Source organism: Tamandua tetradactyla, chromosome 7 (assembly GCF_023851605.1).
Source record: "Tamandua tetradactyla isolate mTamTet1 chromosome 7, mTamTet1.pri, whole genome shotgun sequence".
Taxonomy (NCBI): domain Eukaryota; kingdom Metazoa; phylum Chordata; class Mammalia; order Pilosa; family Myrmecophagidae; genus Tamandua; species Tamandua tetradactyla.
Window position 1 is genome coordinate 65,057,062 of NC_135333.1, and position 16,143 is coordinate 65,073,204.

Genomic DNA, 16,143 nt, shown 5'->3' on the forward strand with positions numbered 1-16,143 from the left:
TGGACTCTCTGCTTTGTGGTGCTGCAGCATCCTTTGCTCTCTCCAAATCTCTCATTCTCCAAAATGTTTCCTCTTTTATAGGACTCCAGTAAACCAATCAAGACCCACACCCAAATGGGTGGAGACACATCTCCCCTAATCCAGTTTTAACAACCACTCTTGAATAGGATACATCTCCAGGGAGATGATCTAATTACATACAGTATTGAATAAGGATTATTCTGCCTCTATGAAGTGGGATTTTGATTAAAACATGGCTTTTCTAGGGTACATCTTTTCAAAGCAGCACACTGTCTAAACACAAGAATAGTTTTTGTTGAATTCACTCCTTTTATCACCATCTCTCTATCTTTAATCTCACTCTGCCTTTCTCCTTATAATAAGGAAGACCAAAAGGGAAGCCCAACAATAGTGAAGATAATGAGTTCTGTGTTATGCTTGCTGGATTAATAGTAATGGTGGATCAACCAAACAGGTAAGCACACTAAGTATTTGGAGAGAGGAAACTAGGAATGAGGAAGATACCAATTAAAGATTTGCATGTTATTTACCTTGAGATTGAAGCCGTAATTTTTGAAAAATCAATTTGGGTAATCTCTAAATTTATATCTAAGAAGGGATAAATTCTTTTAAGACAAGGTTAAAAAGAATGATGCATAAAGTTTGAGCCTTGGTTCAAGAAGGCCGATGAAGTTCAGGGTTTCTCTCTCAAGGGAGAAGGCACACGGCGAACACAGTCAGGGCTTCTCTGTCAACTGGAAGGGCACATGGCAAATACAGCGTCATCTTCTAGCTTTCTCTCCTGGCTTCCGGTTTCATGAAGCTCCCCGGGAGGTGTCTTCCTTCTTCATCTCCAAAGGTCGCTGGCTGGTGGACGTTCTGCTTCGTAGTGTTGCTTTCTCTGAATCTTCTCTAAATCTCTCTCAATTTATTTTAACATTTGTTACCCCTATTATTTACTTTTATTCCATATGTTTTACTCGTCTGTTGATAAGGTAGGTAAAAGGAGCATCGGACACAAGGTTTTCACAATCACACGTCACATTGTATGAAGAAACTTGTTTCTTGATGATGATTGTATTATGATACAGCTTTCACAATGTGACTGTGTGATTGTGAAAACCTTGTGTCTGATGCTCCTTTTATCTCCCTTGTCAGCAGATGAGTAGAACATATGGAATAAAAGTAAATAATGGGAACAAATTTTTTAAAAAAAACTAGTATGCAAATATTTATTGACTGCTCGTGCAAAAAATATACAACATGCTTGAATCATTTTTGAAAGTTAATATGACTGTTTAAAGGACAAAGTTGAAAAACAATCCCATAAGGCAAAGAGCATAGTAAATAAATACTCCTGGAAAAGAAAATTGAGCAAAATCAAAAAAAAAAAAAAAGAAACATGGCTACTGGAACACAGCTCTACATTTTCAGACAATTCCCTCCAGCATCTCCATTACATCGTGACTAACACAGTGATGTCTATTTAGTGCATAAGAATAACCTCCAGGATAACCTCTCGACTCTGTGTGGAATCGCTCAGCCATTGACACTTTATTTTGTCTCTTTTCACTCTTTCCCCTTTTGGTCAGAAGGTTTTCGCAATCCCTAGATGCTGAGTCAGCTCATTCTAGAATTTCTGTCCCACGTTGCCAGGAAGGTCCACAGCCCTGGAAATAATGTCCCATGTAGACAGGGGGAGGGCAAACTCACCCATTTTATGTGTACAATTCATAAGGTTTTAGTCTATTTACAGTTTTGCAACCATCATCAAAATTTAACATTTCATCACCTTCAAAAAGAAAGCTTGTGGCCATTTACAGTCATTCCCCTTTCTCCTTCCCCTACCCCTGCCCTAGGCAACAATTAATCTACTTTCTGTGCCTATAGATTATCTATTCTGGACATTTCATAAAATGGGATCATATGTGGTATTTTCTGACTGGCTTCTTTGACTTAGCAAAACATTTTTGAGATTCGTGTATGTTGGAGCATGTATCAGTACTTCATTCCTTTTTGTGGTTGAGTAGTATTCTTTTGTATGACTGTACCATGTTTTGATGGAACTTTGGATTGTTTCCACTTTGGGGCTATTATGAATAATCCTACTATGAATATTCTTGTACATGACTTGTTGGACATGTTTTCATTTCTCCAGGTTATGTACCTACTAGAATTGTTGTGTCATATGGTAACTCCATGTCTAACTTTTTGAGGAACTGCTAGACTGTGTTCCAAAGTGGCAGCACCATTTTACATTCCCACCAGCAATGTAAGAGGGTTACAATTTCTCTACATCCTTACCAGCACTTGTTAATTGTCTTTTTGATTCTAGACAGCCTAGCGGATGTGAAGTATTTCATTGTGGTTTTGATTTGCATTTTCCTAATGATGAATGATGCTGAGCATCATTTCATGTCCTTATTGGTGATTCATTTCTCTTCTTTGGAGAAGTGTCTATTTGTATACTTTACCCAATTTTAATTTGGTTATATGTCTTCATTATTGAATTGTAAGAGTACTTTATTCTGGATATTAAACCTTTATCAAATGTGTGATTTACAAATATTTTATGTCAGCCTCTGAGGTTGTCTTTTTTCTTTCTGATGGTATCATTTGATGTGTAAACATTTTAAATTTTGTTGAAGTCCAGTTTGTCAGTTTTTCTTTTATCCGTTTTGTTTTTGTTGTTATATCTAAGAAATCATTACCTAACACTATGTTTTCACCTAAGGATTTTATAGTTTGCATTCTTACATTTAGGTCTTTGATCTATTTTGAGTTCTTCTTTATGTAGTTTGTGAGCTAGGGGTCCAAATGAATGCTTTTGCATGCAGCTATCCAATTTTGGTACCATTTGTTGAAAAGACTATTCTGAATCTATTTTTTAAAGTACAGTATCATAGACATCTTTCCAAGTTAGTACATCTAAATCTGCCTTATTCTTTTTAATAACCACAGAGTATTATTTCTTCCAGTTTTTGTTGTAACTTTATTTTTCTATCATTTCAGACTCCCCCAAAAGTCACAATGTATTGTTTTTTATAGAAGTGTCTTAATTGTTCACCTATGGACAAGCAGAAATATGTTCAGTTTTTCTTTTTTTCTCTACTGAAAACAATGAAACAATTATGTTCTTGTAACATATATCTTTGTATATTTGGTCTGATATTTTATAAACCTTCTATATTTGGTGTATGGTAAGTTTAAATTTTGGAAGGAGTTGCTAAATTACCCTCTGAAAAGATTATATATACTTATTCTTCAACAGATTTTGAATGCTTATTTTGAAGTAGAGCAGTTGTCATCTGTCCTTGTTGCACAGTCCCTTACATGTCCATAATAAGCACACAGTAGGTACTCAGTGAGTGTGAACCGGGGTGGGGGGGTGGGAGTGGGGTCTGCAATTTGGATCGCAGCAAATTTAAACGTGACAATAAAAAGGATCTCTGTTAGTTTGCAAGCTGCTGGAATGTGATATACCAGAACTGGAATGGCTTTTAGAAAGGGGTACTTATTAAGTTACAAATTTACAGTTCTAAGGCAATGAAAATGCCCAAATCAAGGCACCAGCAAGAGGTTACCTTAATACAGGGAAGTTCCATAGTTAGGAACACCTTTTTCAGTTAGGTAATCACGTGGCTGTCATCTTCCTCTCAGGTTCTGGCTTGCTTCACCCTCGTGGTGACGTCTCCCGGACTCCAAGCATCTCCAAACGTCTGTGTTTCTGTTATCCACATGTCCGCATCTGTTCAGGTCTTCTATGAAGTTTGTCAGCTCTGAGGCTTCTGTCATTTCTCTAGATTCTGTCGTTTACTCAGGCTCTGTTGTTTCTGTAGGCTCTGTCTGCTTCTACATGCTCCAAACGTTTCCTCTTTTAAAGGATTCCAGTAAACTAATCAAGACCCATCTGGAATGGATGGAGTCACATCTCCATCTAATCAAAAGTTAATACCCACAATTGAGCATGTCACTCTCCATGGAGGTAATCTAATAAAGATTCTAACCTGCATTGTTGAATCAGAATTAAAAAAAAACCCCTGCCTCCACAAGATTGAGTCAGGATTAAACATGGCTTTTCTAGGGTACATAATATTTTCAAACCAGGACAGGATCCAAAACTGAAATATCTTCATGACCTTGAAGTAGGAAAATTTTTTCTTAATCGAGACACCAAAATCACTAACCATAAAGGAAATAGATAAATTAGGCTATATTAATATTAAGAACATCTGTTCATCAAAAAAAAAAAACACAATTAAGGGAGTGAAAAGGCAAGTTACAGATTATGAGACAATGTTTGCAATACATATAACTGGTATAGGACTTGAGTCCACAATATGTAAAGAACTCCCACAGATCAGCAATAATAAGAAAGACCACTCACATTTGCCCCTAGTGTCAGTGAATTGTAATGATCTGATCCCAGGCTTTTTGAGGATATGACCAAGGGGAAATTGAGTAAAGATGCATTTAATCTGCATTGGTGAGAAATACTTATGTGGTTAGTACTCACTTCTGTGTACAGTTTAGTTGTGGCTAGCTGTCCTGGTGTAGGAATGATTTTCAGGGATGTTTCCATCGCCCACTGCTCTGATTCTCTCAGCATCATGATATGAAGATAGAAAATTATTCTAATCATGAAAAAAAGAAGATCCCAAACTGACACTAACACTTTGGTGAGATGAAGTGTATAAAGTTAGCTAATGCAAAAATTCCACAACTAATAGCAAATTAACATATGAAAGTAGGCAAATGTAGCCAAGATTATGTGACTAACACTCATTCTTTGTGGATGAAACGATGCATATTTGGTGAAACCATAAGGTCTTTACTAGGGAATCATGACAGGGAATTGCCATAAAATTTTATCAGAAGTCATTATCGTGAGTAATTATCAAAGAAAATTAGATTGGCAGGTACAAGAGTTCTGGTTGGCGAGATACAATTGAATGTATAAGGGAAAGAGGTACTACTGTTTTGGAGGTGCAAAGATTATTAATCAGCATCTGGCTCTCAAATATGATTTGATAAAGTAGTTAGCAGTACTGTAAGTTCAAATTTAAGAATATGTTTAAAAATCATTGCTTATCATTGAACACCATAAGTACATGGAATCTTGAATAGGGTGTGAGATCTTGTTGGTTTGTCCAGGTTAGGGTGATGCCCTGATATATCCCGGAGTAATCTGGGCAGTGAATAAAGAAGTATTTGCAAAGTCCTTTGGGGGACTGAGGAGAAAGGAGGAAATATTCAACTCCTCCACTTGGAGAATTCCTCATATTCTTGTAAGCAGTGGAGACAACCAAATCAATAGGCTGAGCCCTCGATCTTGGAGTTTGCCTCTATGAAACTTATTCCTGCAAAGAATAGGCTAAGCCTACTTATAATCATGCCTAAAAGTCCCCCATTGAACCTCTTTTATTGCTCAGATGTGGCCTCTTTCTCTAAGCCAACTCATCAGGTGAGTTCACTGCCCTCTGTCCTAAATGGGACATGACCCCCAGGGGTGTACATCTCCTTGGAAATGTGGGACAGAACTCCCGGGATGAGCCAGGACCGGCATCATGAGATTGAGAAAGACTTCTTGACCAAAAGAGGGAAGGGAGAAATGAGACAAAATAAAGTTTCAGTGGCTAAGAGATTTCAGACAGAGTCAAGAAGTTATCCTGGAGGTTATTCTTATGCATTAATAGATATCCCTTTTTAGTTTATGATGTATTGGAGTGGCTGGAGGGAAGTACCTGAAACTGTTGAGCAGTATTCAATAGCTTTGATTCTTGAAGACGATCGGATAACAATATAGCTTTTACAATGTGACTTTGTGAATGTGAAAACCTTCTGTCTAATGCTTCTTTTATCCAGGGTATGGACAGATGAGTAAAAAAAAATATGGATAAAAACTAAATAAATAATAGGGGAGAAGGGGTAAAATAAATTAGGTAGTTTGAAGCACTAGTGGTCAGTGAGAGGGAGAGGTAAGGGGTATGGGACGTATGCGTTTTTTCTTTTTATTTCTTTTTCTGGAGTGATGGGTGTATTCTAAAATGCTCACAGTGATGAATACACAGCTACGTGATGATATTGTGAGCCATTAATTGTACACCATGTATAAACTGTATGTGTGTGAAGATTTGTCAGTTAAAAAAACAGAACAGAACCACTGCTACCAGCTTTTCTGATGTAGAATAATGATCTTAGACTGACTAATCCTGGCCAGCAAAACAAAAGGTCAATTATGTGATATAATTGATACTACAGTTTAGTTTGAAACATAGTCCCAGTTAAACACATAACCTTGGCTGAGGAAATCAAAGAACAGAACAGAAGCTTCTATCATCTCAACAACTGAGCTGATGATCCCTCCAAGAGATTTCCTTTTCTAAATAGTAGACTATATAGAAATATGTAAAACCTATAGCAGCAGGGATTATTATATTAAAATCTGTAAAGTTTCTTTTAAACCTTTTAAAATCTATAAAAGATTGTTTTAAAACTAAAAAACAGTAAAAGTCTTTAAAAAAATAATTTTAGGCTAACAGTAACCCTATTGAAATTATTTCTCATAATTAGGCAAAGTGATTAGGTGATCCTGACTGGAAATTCAAAGGCTTTATGATAAACTTCTACATTCCTACTTTAATTTTATCATTTTAAAAATTATTTCCCACAGCCCTTTAGCTATAAAATGAGGATGGTACTATCAAATTTTTGTCTACTTTGCAAAGCCAAAGCAAAGAACTAAAATGTTTTAAAATAAAATAAATGAATTTAATATAATTTAATTTAAAATGTTTTAAAGTCATAAGAAGATTTTTCTTTCATGTATTGCTTTTATCCATTCACTTATCAGACTTTATTTCCTGTCTCCCATGTTCTAGATACCATCTGCCATTAATAATTTAAAATGATGTTAGATCATTTTGACATTTGTGAATAAGGGTCTTTGTAATTTCGCTTTTCTTTTGTTGTACTCAAAGTCATAAAATGAATCACAGTGTGTGTCACTTAGGAGCTTAGCAGAAGCATTGTTTTGGAAGTTGCTCTGTTGTAGTGAAAACAAGAGAATTCCCAGAGAAGGGTAAGTCTATCTCCTGACACAGGCTGCTGGAGCATAAACACCTTATAAAAGACACTCAGGTGGATAAATTTAGCTTCAATACCTACAAGCCTGCACTTGAACCAGAGGAATTCACCTACTCCCTTAGCATACCCTGCTTAAAGCAACCGCTGCCTTACCAAAAAAGAGCAGCTTTCCTCTACTAATGGTTCCTGAGGGTGTTCCTGGGTTCGTCTTGTTAAAGGTGAGACAGACGTTGGCTTCAATTTCTAGTTTAAAAGTAAACAGCACAATTTTATAGTCTTTTTGTATTGTAAATTCAACCATTTGGGAGCCTTTAAGTATATTATGAGTGTGTCTGTGCCACAATTCGTGGATATCAGATTAGTGTACTTGTGACTGACACACTGGGTTAGGGAATAAATAGCTGAACATATCTAACTCCCATATTGACTTCAACCACTTTTATTAGTTTTTGTTCTTTGTCTTTTATTTTTCATGAGCTAAAAGGTTCATATATTTTCAAATTTGTATTCACATGATACAAACATTTGAAAGGCTCAAGAGTGTATAAAATGTAAAGCCCCCTCTTTTGTCCGCCGGCCTGCCACGTGGTGCCCACGCCCCGCAGCAGCGGACCCGCCCGCCCTCCTCTCCCCTCTTCCACCTTCACCGGCTCCTCCGCCACCAGCCTCGACAGCCTTGCCACCCTCACCTTTCCTCCTCCAGAACAGCTACTGGGGGAGTGGAGATAATACAGAGCAGCTCCCGGAGCCACGAGGGAGATCAAAGGGACAGCGTACCCCATCCTGGAACGGCTGACTATCTGGGAGAACCAGCTCCGGTGAGATCACCAAGGGGCACGGGCTTTCCTGGGTGGGACGGCAAGCGACTGGAGTCCCTCCCTTCCACCTTCCCAGGCCAGCTGGTAGAATTGGACAGGCGGTCCCCTTAGGCCGCGGCGGCTGGTGCCCCCACCACACGAGGCCCCCCGGACCAACTGAGAGAGTTGGGTCGGAAATCCCCAGACTGCGGAGAACAGTGACCGGGGGATCCCTTCCAAACACGTGACTCCCCCGTCCGGCTGGGAACAGTGCACTCTCCCGGGCTGCGACAGCTGGCGCCCTCCCACCACACTTGGTGCCCCAGGCCGACTAGCTAATTCGGCCGGACGCTCTCCCGTGCTGCGGCGGCTGGCGACCCTCCCCGCATTCGGAACCCGAGGCCGGCTGGCACTCTTCCAAGACGCTTCGGCTGCCGAACCTCCCCTACGGCGAGAATTTTCCAGAGTTAAAGGACCCACAGCAACTTTCACTGGTGGAACCCGTAGACAAACGTGTGCCACGAGCGCCACCTACTGGGCAGGATAAGAAAAACAGAACCCAGAGATTGCACAGAAAAATCTTTCAACCTGTGGGGTCGAACACCCAGGGAAATCTGACTAAATGCCCAGACGCCAGCAGAAGATAACGGATCACGCTCAGAAAATTGAACATATGGCCCAGTCAAACGAAGAAACCAATAGTTCAAATGAGATACAGGAGCTGAAACAACTAATGCTGAATATACGAACAGAAATGGAAAACCTCTTCAAAAACGAAATCGATAAATTGAGGGAGGACATGAAGAAGACATGGGCTGAACATAAAGAAGAAATAGAAAAACTGAAAAAACAAATCACAGAACTTATGGAAGTGAAAGATAAACTAGAAAAGATGGAAAAAACAATGGATACCTACAATGACAGATTTAAAGAGACAGAAGATAGAATTAGTGATTTGGAGGATGAAACATCTGAATTCCAAAAAGAAACAGAAACTATCCGGAAAAGAATGGAAAAATTTGAACAGGGTATCAGGGAACTCAAGGACAATGTGAACCATACAAATATACGTGTAGTGGGTGTCCCAGAAGGAGAAGAGAAGGGAAAAGGAGGAGAAAAACTAATGGAAGAAATTATCATTGAAAATTTCCCAACTCTTATGAAAGACCTAAAATTACAGATCCAAGAAGTGCAGCGCACCCCAAAGAGATTAGACACAAATAGGCGTTCCCCAAGACACTTACTAGTTAGACTGTCAGAGGTCAAAGAGAAAGAGAGGATGTTGAAAGCACCGAGAGAGAAGCAATCCATCACATACAAGGGAAACCCAATAAGACTATGTGTAGATTTCTCAGCAGAAACCATGGAAGCTAGAAGACAGTGGGATGATATATTTAAGTTACTAAAAGAGAAAAACTGCCAGCCAAGACTCCTATATCCAGCAAAATTGTCCTTCAAAAATGAGGGAGAAATTAAAACATTCTCAGACAAAAAGTCACTGAGAGAATTTGTGACCAAGAGACCAGCTCTGCAAGAAATACTAAAGGAAGCACTAGAGTCAGATACAAAAAGACAGAAGAGAGGAACTTCCGGAGAAGATGGCGGCTTAGTAAGACGCGCGGGTCTTAGTTCCTCCTCCAGAAAAGCAACTAAAGAAACAGAAACAATACGAAACAGCTCCCGGAGTCACGACAGAGACCAAAAAGACAGCGTACCCCATTCTGGAACAGCTGAACGGGCAGGGAGAATCTGCTGCAGTGAGATACCCGAGGGGCGCGCGTTTTCCCGGCCGGGGCGGCTGGCGACTGGGGTCCCCTCCATGCACGTGGCTCCCCGGTCTGACTGGGAATGTTGGATAGGGGGGCCCTCCCATCACGCTTGGCGTTTCGGGCCAGCTGGGCAATTAGGACCGGCACTCTCCCAAGCCGCGGCGGCCAGCGACCCCCGCCTCCACGCGCGGTTTCCCAGCCGACTGCCGTGCAGACAGACGAGCTCCACGAGCGCCACCTACTGGGCAGGAAAAGAAAAACAGAGCCCAGAGATTTCACAGAAAAAGCTTTCAACCAGCTGGGTCCCACACCCAGGGATATCTGATCAAATGCCCAGACACCAGCAGAAAATAATGGATGACACTTGGGAAATTGAAGATATGGCCCAGTCAAAGGAACAAACCAATAGTTCAAATGAGATACAGGAGCTGAGACAACTAATGCTGAATATACGAACAGAAATGGAAAAACTCTTCAAAAACCAAATCAATAAATTGAGGGAGGATATGAAGAAGACGTGGGCTGAACAAAAAGAAGAAATAGAAAATCTGAAAAAACAAATCACAGAACTTATGGGAGTGAAGGACAAAGAAGAAAAAATGGAAAAAACAATGGATACCTACAATGGTAGATCTAAAGAGACAGAAGCTACAATTAGTGAACTGGAGGATGGAACATCTGAATTCCAAAAAGAAACAGAAACTATAGGGAAAAGAATGGAAAAACTTGAGCAGGGGATCAGGGAACTGAATGACAATATGAAGCGCACAAATATACGTGTTGTGGGTGTCCCAGAAGGAGAAGAGAAGGGAAAAGGAGGAGAAAAACTAATGGAAGAAATTATCACTGAAAATTTCCCAACTCTTATGAAAGACCTAAATTTGCAGATCCAAGAAGTGCAGCGCACCCCAAAGAGAATAGACCCAAATAGGCGTTCTCCAAGACACTTACTAGTTAGAATGTCAGAGGTCAAAGAGAAAGAGAGGATCTTGAAAGCAGCAAGAGAAAAACAATCCATCACATACAAGGGAAACCCAATAAGACTATGTGTAGATTTCTCAGCAGAAACCATGGAAGCTAGAAGACAGTGGGATGATATATTTAAATTACTAAAAGAGAAAAACTGCCAACCAAGACTCCTATATCCAGCAAAATTGTCCTTCAAAAATGAAGGAGAAATTAAAACATTGATAGACAAAAAGTCACTGAGAGAATTTGTGACCAAGAGACCAGCTCTGCAAGAAATACTAAAGGGAGCACTAGAGTCAGATACGAAAAGACAGAAGAGAGAGGTATGGAGTAAAGTGTAGAAAGAAGGAAAATCAGATATGATATATATAATACAAAAGGCAAAATGGTAGAGGAAAATATTATCCAAACAGTAATAATACTAAAAGTTAATGGACTGAATTTCCCAATCAAAAGACATAGAATGGCAGAATGGATTACGACCCAGCAATACCACTGCTAGGTATCTACTCAAGGGACTTAAGGGCAAAGACACAGACGGACATTTGCACACCAGTGTTTATAGCAGCATTATCTACAATTGCAAAGAGGTGGAAACAGCCAAAATGTTCATCAACAGACAAGTGGCTAAACAAACTGTGGCGTATACCTACGATGGAATATTATGCAGCTTTAAGACAGACTAAACTAATGAAGCATGTAATAACATGGATGGACCTAGAGAACATTATGCTGAGTGAGTCTAGCCCAAAACTAAAGGACAAATACTGTAAGGTCCCACTGATGTGAACCGACATTCGAGAATCAGCTTAGAATATATCATTGGTAACAGAGACCAGCAGGAGTTAGAAACAGGGTAAGATAATGGGTAATTGGAGCTGAAGGGATACAGACTGTGCAACAGGACTAGATATAAAAACTCAAAAATGGACAGCACAATAATACCTAAGTGTAATGTAACTAGGTTGGAACACTGAATGAAGCTGCACCTGAAATATGGTTTTTTGTTTGTTTGTTTGTGTGTTTGTATCTTTTGTTTTTGTTTTTTTCTTTTTCCTTTATATATATATATATATACATATATATTATTAGTATTATTATTTTAATTCTCTTCTCTATATTAACATTCTATATCTTTTTCTGCTGTTTTGCTAGTTCTTTTCGTAAATCGATGCAAATGTACTAAGAAATGATGATCATACATCTATGTGATGATACTAAGAATTACTGAGTGCATTTGTAGAATGGAATGATTTCTAAATGTTGTGTTAATTTCTTTTCTTTTTTTTGATTAATAAAAAAAATTAAAAAAAAAGACAGAAGAGAGAGGCATGGAGAAAAGTGTAGAAAGAAGGAAAGTCAGATATGATATATATAATACAAAAGGCAAAATGGTAGAGGAAAATATTATCCAAACAGTAATAACTCTAAATGTTAATGGACTGAATTCCCCAATCAAAAGACATAGACTGGCAGAATGGATTAAAAAACAGGATCCTTCTATATGCTGTCTATAGGAAACACATCTTAGACCCAAAGATAAATATAGGTTGAAAGTGAAAGGTTGGGAAAAGATATTTCATGCAAATAACAACCAGAAAAGAGCAGGAGTGGCTATACTAATATCCAACAAATTAGACTTCAAATGTAAAACAGTTAAAAGAGACAAAGAAGGACACTATATACTATTAAAAGGAACAATTAAGTAAGAAGACATAACAATCATAAATATTTACGCACCGAACCAGAATGCCCCAAAATACATAAGGAATACACTGCAAACACTGAAAAGGGAAATAGACACATATACCATAATAGTTGGAGACTTCAATTCACCACTCTCATCAATGGACAGAACATCTAGACAGAGGATCAATAAAGAAATAGAGAATCTGAATATTACTATAAATGAGCTTGACTTAACAGACATTTATAGGACATTACATCCCACAACAGCAGATTACACCTTTTTTTCAAGTGCTCATGGATCATTCTCAAAGATAGACCATATGCTGGGTCACAAAGCAAGTCTTAACAAATTTAAAAAGATTGAAATCATACACAACACTTTCTCGGATCATAAAGGAATGAAGTTGGAAATCAATAATAGGCGGAGTGCCAGAAAATTCATAAATACATGGAGGTTCAACAACACACTCTTAAACAACAAGTGGGTCAAAGAAGAAATTGCAAGAGAAATTAGTAAATACCTAGAGGCAAATGAAAATGAAAACACAACATATCAAAACTTATGGGACGCAGCAAAGGCAGTGCTACGAGGGAAATTTATTGCCCTAAATGCCTTTATCAGAAAAGAAGAAAAGGCAAAAATGCAGGAATTAACTGTCCACTTGGAAGAGCTGGAGAAAGAACAGCAAACTAATCCCAAAGCAAGCAAAAGGAAAGAAATAACAAAGATTAGAGCAGAAATAAATGAAATTGAAAACATGAAAACAATAGAGAAAATCAATAAGACCAGAAGTTGGTTCTATGAGAAAATCAACAAGATTGATGGGCCCTTAGCAAGATTGACAAAAAGAAGAAGAGAGCGGATGCAAATAAATAAGATTAGAAATGGAAGAGGAGACATAACTACTGACCTCACAGAAATAAAGGAGGTAATAATAGGATACTATGAACAACTTTACGCTAATAAATACAACAATTTAGATGAAATTGACAGGTTCCTGGAAAGACATGAACAACCAACTTTGACTCAAGAAGAAATAGACGACCTCAACAAACCAATCACAAGTAAAGAGATTGAATTAGTTATTCAAAAGCTCCCTAAAAAGAAAAGTCCAGGACCAGACGGCTTCACATGTGAATTCTATCAAACATTCCAGAAAGAATTAGTACCTACTCTCCTCAAACTCTTCAACATAATCGAAGTGGAGGGAAAACTACCTAATTCATTCTATGAAGCCAACATCACCCTCATACCAAAACCAGGCAAAGATATTACAAAAAAAGAAAACTACAGACCAATCTCTCTAATGAATACAGATGCAAAAATCCTCAATAAAATTCTAGCAAATCGTATCCAACAACACATTAAAAGAATTATACATCATGACCAAGTAGGATTCATCCCAGGTATGCAAGGATGGTTCAACATAAGAAAATCAATTAATGTAATACACCATATCAACAAATCAAAGCAGAAAAATCACATGATCATCTCAATTGATGCAGAGAAGGCATTTGACAAGATTCAGCATCCTTTCCTGCTGAAAACACTTCAAAAGATAGGAATACAAGGGAACTTCCTTAAAATGATAGAGGGAATATATGAAAAACCCACAGCTAATATCATCCACAATGGGGAAAAATTGAAAACTTTCCCCCTAAGATCAGGAACAAGACAAGGATGTCCACTATCACCACTATTATTCAACATTGTGTTGGAAGTTCTAGCCAGAGCAATTAGGCAAGAAAAAGAAATACAAGGCATCAAAATTGGAAAGGAAGAAGTAAAACTATCACTGTTTGCAGACGATATGATACTATTCGTAGAAAACCCAGAAAAATCCACAACAAAATTACTAGAGCTAATAAATGAGTACAGCAAAGTAGCAGGCTACAAGATCAACATTCAAAAATCTGTAGCTTTTCTATACACTAGTAATGAACAAGCTGAGGTGGAAATCCAGAAACGAATCCCATTTACAATCGCAACTAAAAGAATAAAATACCTAGGAATAAATTTAACCAAAGAGACAAAAAACCTATATAAAGAAAACTACAAAAAACTGCTAAAAGAAATCACAGAAGACCTAAATAGATGGAAGGGCATACCGTGCTCATGGATTGGAAGACCAAATATAATTAAGATGTCAATCCTACCTAAACTCATCTACAGATTCAATGCAATACCAATCAAAATCCCAACAACTTATTTTTCAGAAATAGAAAAACCCATAAGCAAATTTATCTGGAAGGGCAGGGTGCCCCGAATTGCTAAAAACATCTTGAGGAAAAAAAACGAAGGTGGAGGTCTAGCGATGCCGGACTTTAAGGCATATTATGAAGCCACAGTGGTCAAAACAGCATGGTATTGGCATGAAGATAGATATATCGACCAATGGAATCGAATAGAGTGCTCAGATATAGACCCCTCATCTGTGGACATTTGATCTTTGATAAGCCAGTCAAGCCAACTCACCTGGGACAGAACAGTCTTTTCAATAAATGGTGCCTAGAGAACTGGATATCCATAAGTAAAAGAATGAAAGAAGACCCGTATCTCACACCTTATACAAAAGTTAACTCAAAATAGAGCAAAGATCTAAACATTAGGTCTAAGACCATAAAACAGTTAGAGGAAAATGTAGGGAATCTTACGAATCTTACAACTGGAGGCGGTTTTATGGACCTTAAACCTAAAGCAAGAGCACTGAAGAAGGAAATAAATAAATGGGAGCTCCTCAAAATTAAACACTTTTGTGCATCAAAGAACTTCATCAAGAAAGTAGAAAGACAGCCTACACAATGGGAGACAATATTTGGAAACGACATATCAGATAAAGGTCTGGTATCCAGAATTTATAAAGAGATTGTTCAACTCAACAACAAAAAGACAGCCAATCCAATTACAAAATGGGAAAAAGACTTGAACAGACACCTACCAGAAGAAGAAATACGGATGGCCAAGAGGCACATGAAGAGATGCTCAATGTCCCTGGCCATTAGAGAAATGCAAATCAAAACCACAATGAGATATCATCTCACACCCACCAGAATGGCCATTACCAACAAAACAGAAAATAATAAGTGCTGGAGAGGATGCGGAGAAAGAGGCACACTTATCCACTGTTGGTGGGAATGTCAAAGGGTGCAACCACTGTGGAAGGCAGTTTGGCGGTTCCTCAAAAAGTTGAATATAGAATTGCCATACGACCCAGCAATACCATTGCTAGGTATCTACTCAAAGGACTTAAGGGCAAAGACACAAACGGACATTTGCACACCAATGTTTATAGCAGCGTTATTTACAATTGGAAAGAGATGGAAACAACCAAAATGTCCATCAACAGAAGAATGGCTAAACAAACTGTGGTATATACATACGATGGAATATTATGCAGCTTTAAGACAAGATAAACTTATGAACCATGTAATAACATGGATGGACCTAGAGAATATTATGCTGAGTGAATCCAGCCAAAAACTAAAGGACAAATACTGTATGGTCCCACTGATGTGAACGGACATTCGAGAATAAACTTGAAATATGTCATTGGTAACAGAGTTCAGCAGGAGTTAGAAACAGGGTAAGACAATGGGTAATTGAAGCTGAAGGGATACAGACTGTGCAACAGGACTAGATACAAAAACTCAAAAATGGACAGCACAATAATACCTAATTGTAAAGTAATCATGTTAAAACACTGAATGAAGCTGCATCTGAGCTATAGGGTTTTTTTTGTTTTTGTTTGCTTGTTTGTTTGTTTGTTGTTGTTTTTTACTATTATTACTACTTTTATTTCTTTTCTTTATATTAACATTTTATATCTTTTTCT

The 16,143-nt window shown here is 38.2% G+C and overlaps 1 protein-coding gene and 1 long non-coding RNA gene across 3 annotated transcripts in view; one reads left to right on the plus strand and one right to left on the minus strand.

Moving 5' to 3' along the window:
• The window catches only part of TULP3 (TUB like protein 3), a 135,812-nt gene that overhangs the window by 25,258 nt on the left and 94,411 nt on the right, over positions 1-16,143 (plus strand). The window lies entirely within an intron of this gene.
• LOC143691353 (uncharacterized) overlaps positions 1-16,143 on the minus strand; it is a 46,509-nt gene that overhangs the window by 7,415 nt on the left and 22,951 nt on the right. The gene's annotated exons all lie outside the window — the stretch shown is intronic.